The sequence below is a fragment of the Sinocyclocheilus grahami genome, unplaced genomic scaffold (assembly GCF_001515645.1).
Source record: "Sinocyclocheilus grahami isolate Dianchi unplaced genomic scaffold, SAMN03320097.WGS_v1.1 scaffold1125.1, whole genome shotgun sequence".
NCBI lineage: Eukaryota > Metazoa > Chordata > Actinopteri > Cypriniformes > Cyprinidae > Sinocyclocheilus > Sinocyclocheilus grahami.
This window is the reverse complement of record NW_015506304.1, coordinates 1-6,888: the sequence shown is the minus strand read 5'-3', so window position 1 is coordinate 6,888 and position 6,888 is coordinate 1.

Below are 6,888 nucleotides of genomic sequence, written 5' to 3'. Positions count from 1 at the left end.
ACCCTGCTTCGTTATCCAAACATGCCGAGAGCACTGTGCAGTTACGGTTGTCCTTTCAGTCCCATTATTCTTCTCTCATTCCTAAAAACGTAAGGAGTGCAGCTCTTTCATGTTTGTTGGATTGAAGGACAAGACAGAAACACAATCTCCACAGACAATCAGGTTCCTCAAGAGTGAGATCAGAAAAGCGTGAGATGCTGCAAAACACATCTGGACTCCAGTCCCCCGGGAATGGATGTAGGATGGAATGGGTCTAGACAAAGATGAGGGTGGAGATGAGGAAACAGGGCCTCCAGGAACATGATACAGCATCCCACTCAGGAAAAGAGCCCAAGTTGGGCTAGATAACCAAGTGGATGTGGCTTAGCTTGTTTTATTAAGGCATCATGTTTAATTCATGGAGGCTCGCTCTAAGAGAACACATGTGGCAAAGGCGCCGTCATATTCCAGAGATCTGCTTCCACAGAATGTAAAGTCCCGAATGAGGACACCCCTTGGTAACCTAAGGAAAATCCATCCGGATGCTTATGAGCTCACAGGAGAATGGGTTTGGCTTGTGTGAATGTTTCATACCCCATTTAATGCATAGCTTAAGAGGTCAGGAGTTATGAGTGAATGTAACTTGTCTACACTGACCTAGTCTAGCCTCTGTAAAATGTCACCTTAGGAAGTCTTTGTTGACTGACTAATATTATTATCGTAGATCACAGTGTTTTATTTGTTTGTATAGCTCCCACCCTACATTGCAGCATCCTCCAGACATCTCCATAAGCATTTCCCATTGACATCTGGCTTCTCTCTCTTTATTTTGGGCTTGGACACTCACTTCCTCCCAGTGGTCACATTGCTTGTTTTTGATGCTCATGCCTACTTCTGCATTCCTTTAAAATCACATCCAGCTCTTTTGTGCTTCCTTCCATGATCGAAAGGTGCATCAGTTGTCGCATAATTTCATCCCAGCCCTTTCTGGACATGCCACCTCAGCAGGGTGTCGCCTCTGACCTCCTGAGGCCACCTGAAAGCAGAGGAAGTTTCCAAATAAAGTTCTGGCCTCAAGGGTTGGTTTCCAGACGGGCAACTGCCATGCGGCCTGTGTGTGTGGTTTTGATATCCGTTCTGTTGCTCTACAGGAAGCAGAGGTCAACAGCAGGAGGAATCATCTGTTGATCATCTGGGATGCAGAATTGTTGGGCCCCTGTTTTGCCCCACCGTTGAAACATTTCTGCAACAGCACACAAATGTCAAGAGACCAAAGAGGATGTTTTCCATCAGCTGGGTCCCAAATATTGTAAGATACATGGCGGTAGACACCATTAGGATGTGATTTGAGACCATTGAAGTAACAGTGATCCATGTCCATGGAGACAACTCGAAGGATATTCATTATTGGAGAGGAAGACTGCTAGGATCCCATCAGCAGAGGTGTCAACATATCTGCAGTAACGTGTCTGGAGTAATGCACCAAATTGAAATGGTCAGAGCTAAGATTTTCTTCTTCTCAAGACAAACAGCTGCCTAGAATTAAAAGAGAAATGTTAAAAGTCTACATTCACACCTCAGTCGCCAAGGATGAGCGGTTTGGGGAATGGATAGATGGATGGATGTGATACAGATCTTTTTTTTTTTTTTTAGGGAGAGAGCAAAACTCACTTATCTGTTTATGTAGAAAAATGTAGATGTTTCAAAACTAGAGTATGCAGGAAGTCAATGCACATGTTTGGCTGGTGGACAGGAGTTGTAATGAGCATGGTTCTGTTGACCGGTTTTAGGCCAGGCTGTTGGGTTTTAGACCTGAAACCCAGCAAGCTTGAAGAATTCATCCAGCAACCTTCAGTTCCTCTCTGTGCTTTATGTGCGGAAGCCATGTAGACGTTCACAAATCTTGTCAAAACCTTTCATTCACCAAGGCCAGAGTGAGTTCTGATTTTGCGAACTTGACACTGGGAAATGACATGGCAAATGTCTCTTAGAGACAAAACAATAAATACAAATTCACATTATATGCATAGACATACAAGCGGTTGATAGAGGGAGATAGAGATGGCAATTGCCATGGTATAAGTTTTTACCAAATTATTCTACGGGCTGCCAGACTCCAGGCCAGAAGCAAACACTGCAAAAAAATTGTTAATCTCTGCAAAACCATCCCAGAGGTTTTTCCGAAGGGAGTGAAGGACTAGCATTATGGCGTTTGAGTGTGTGATTGTTGGTTTGGATTCAGTTGACCTGTAACCAGTTTGACTTGTCAGGGATAGCAAAATTATATTCGTTTCCATGCAGATCTCAGCAAAAACAGTGTTTCTTTCTTTTCAAAGTAACAGCACAGGTAATGTGTTGGTATAGCTGTTGATGGAAAGTGCTTATAATAGAAAGAGCCAGCAAGCGATCAGTGTTTTAGTGTCAGTAAACATGACAGAAAGCCCTTGAGATCTTCCCCCAGCTCCCAGGAAGTCTCTGAACACTCTTTTTCTTGAAAAACTGTCCGTATCTCAAGACATCCCCTATCACATCCCTCCACCCACGCCAGCTCTCTAACTCCACCGCCCTCAACCTCTGATTCACTGCCAAAGCAAACACTTGTCCACGGGCGGCCAGGAGTGTGCTCCTATGGCAACAGCATGAGGGCCGAAGCTCTGGAGCTGAAGATTCAGATCAGCAAAATAAACAAAAGGCCTGATTCAGAAGAAGCTAAGAGCTTTAGATACAGGACCAGCTTTCTGCATGACTGAATGAATGAAATTGGCTTGCACAGAACTTATCAAATCAATGCAGTGATATACACTCCAGAAATGTCTGAGAAACAAAGACACTGTGTGGTATATATATATATATACTGTATATATATACATATAGATGGCATTTTGATGGCATTTTAGGAATATAACAACCTAATTGCAATTTCCAAATCATTTGAATTGTTCTGATGTATGTTCTCTGTATAAAATGCAGGTCATGCTCACAGACTCGTATTGGTCATTGGGGCTATATAATGTATTTATCATAGCAGACATTAGTTGAAACGTTGTAATGCTGCAATGTTTGCATTGTGCCAACCAAAATAAGAATTTTGTCGAGCAAGTCTAAAGTAGTATTTTATAGAGTCCTGTAACACTGAATAATTTAATAATTAATCAAGAGGACTATGAATTGATAGCTTTTCCCTTCCATTAGAACGTAGATGGCAAACCATGAGTGGAAACTGCCGAAGAGACATTTGCTGCCTATTTGTACTGAAAAAATCAAACCAAAACTTCAGCCTGTTCTCAAAACCGAAGGAAAACCAGGAGCTGGCCTGTTGACCAGAACTTACAAGCTTGATCTGATTAGCAGGATTAAAGATGCTAGAGATGAACTCAAATCACATTCAAAATCTTACTGTCCCTTATTTTATTGCAGAGTGGCAGGCAAAAAGTACTGACATGAATATGGTGCATTATATAATAATAATGAGGGGCCCTGGAGCTCCAGTAGTCATTGTACATAATATAGTGAATAATAGAGTAAAAAAATGTCATGAGCTTTATTTAGAATTATTTGACTGTGTAAGAGATGTGTGTGGCAGGCCGTCTGTACTCAGGAGCTGTATTTGCCGGTACGGTTGTGCTGCTGTGACCTACTAGTGTTACTGCAGGCTTATTAGATGAGCTCTGGTGGAAAGATGGCCTCGGTCCACTTCAGTCCTTTCTGAGAGGTTTATGAGCTGTCCAGAACTGTCTGCTCGCTCTGCTCAGGCTGTTTTTAATGCCATGACTCTGAATATTCATTGGGAAGGGCTGAGACCCATACTGGTGTAATGCTTATACACTTACCCTATAAAATACCACAGTGAACACACCCACACACACACACACACACACACCCACCCCCCCACCCACACACACACACACACACACTCACTCCCTCACTCACATGCACTCACCCACACACACGCACACACACACACACACACTCACTCCCTCACTCACATGCACTCACCCACACACACGCACACACACACACACACACTCACTCCCTCACTCACATGCACTCACCCACACACACGCACACACACACACACACACTCACTCCCTCACTCACATGCACTCACCCACACACACGCACACACACACACACACACTCACTCCCTCACTCACATGCACTCACCCACACACACGCACACACACACACACACACTCACTCCCTCACTCACATGCACTCACCCACACACACGCACACACACACACACACACTCACTCCCTCACTCACATGCACTCACCCACACACACGCACACACACACACACACACTCACTCCCTCACTCACATGCACTCACCCACACACACGCACACACACACACACACACTCACTCCCTCACTCACATGCACTCACCCACACACACGCACACACACACACACACACTCACTCCCTCACTCACATGCACTCACCCACACACACGCACACACACACACACACACTCACTCCCTCACTCACATGCACTCACCCACACACACGCACACACACACACACACACTCACTCCCTCACTCACATGCACTCACCCACACACACGCACACACACACACACACACTCACTCCCTCACTCACATGCACTCACCCACACACACGCACACACACACACACACACTCACTCCCTCACTCACATGCACTCACCCACACACACGCACACACACACACACACACTCACTCCCTCACTCACATGCACTCACCCACACACACGCACACACACACACACACACTCACTCCCTCACTCACATGCACTCACCCACACACACGCACACACACACACACACACTCACTCCCTCACTCACATGCACTCACCCACACACACGCACACACACACACACACACTCACTCCCTCACTCACATGCACTCACCCACACACACGCACACACACACACACACACTCACTCCCTCACTCACATGCACTCACCCACACACACGCACACACACACACACACACTCACTCCCTCACTCACATGCACTCACCCACACACACGCACACACACACACACACACTCACTCCCTCACTCACATGCACTCACCCACACACACGCACACACACACACACACACTCACTCCCTCACTCACATGCACTCACCCACACACACGCACACACACACACACACACTCACTCCCTCACTCACATGCACTCACCCACACACACGCACACACACACACACACACTCACTCCCTCACTCACATGCACTCACCCACACACACGCACACACACACACACACACTCACTCCCTCACTCACATGCACTCACCCACACACACGCACACACACACACACACACTCACTCCCTCACTCACATGCACTCACCCACACACACGCACACACACACACACACACTCACTCCCTCACTCACATGCACTCACCCACACACACGCACACACACACACACACACTCACTCCCTCACTCACATGCACTCACCCACACACACGCACACACACACACACACACTCACTCCCTCACTCACATGCACTCACCCACACACACGCACACACACACACACACACTCACTCCCTCACTCACATGCACTCACCCACACACACGCACACACACACACACACACTCACTCCCTCACTCACATGCACTCACCCACACACACGCACACACACACACACACACTCACTCCCTCACTCACATGCACTCACCCACACACACGCACACACACACACACACACTCACTCCCTCACTCACATGCACTCACCCACACACACGCACACACACACACACACACTCACTCCCTCACTCACATGCACTCACCCACACACACGCACACACACACACACACACTCACTCCCTCACTCACATGCACTCACCCACACACACGCACACACACACACACACACTCACTCCCTCACTCACATGCACTCACCCACACACACGCACACACACACACACACACTCACTCCCTCACTCACATGCACTCACCCACACACACGCACACACACACACACACACTCACTCCCTCACTCACATGCACTCACCCACACACACGCACACACACACACACACACTCACTCCCTCACTCACATGCACTCACCCACACACACGCACACACACACACACACACTCACTCCCTCACTCACATGCACTCACCCACACACACGCACACACACACACACACACTCACTCCCTCACTCACATGCACTCACCCACACACACGCACACACACACACACACACTCACTCCCTCACTCACATGCACTCACCCACACACACGCACACACACACACACACACTCACTCCCTCACTCACATGCACTCACCCACACACACGCACACACACACACACACACTCACTCCCTCACTCACATGCACTCACCCACACACACGCACACACACACACACACACTCACTCCCTCACTCACATGCACTCACCCACACACACGCACACACACACACACACACTCACTCCCTCACTCACATGCACTCACCCACACACACGCACACACACACACACACACTCACTCCCTCACTCACATGCACTCACCCACACACACGCACACACACACACACACACTCACTCCCTCACTCACATGCACTCACCCACACACACGCACACACACACACACACACTCACTCCCTCACTCACATGCACTCACCCACACACACGCACACACACACACACACACTCACTCCCTCACTCACATGCACTCACCCACACACACGCACACACACACACACACACTCACTCCCTCACTCACATGCACTCACCCACACACACGCACACACACACACACACACTCACTCCCTCACTCACATGCACTCACCCACACACACGCACACACACACACTCAGTCACGCACTCAATCTCACACACACACACACACAAAAACAAACACACACACACTCACTCACTCACTCACATGCACTCACCCACACA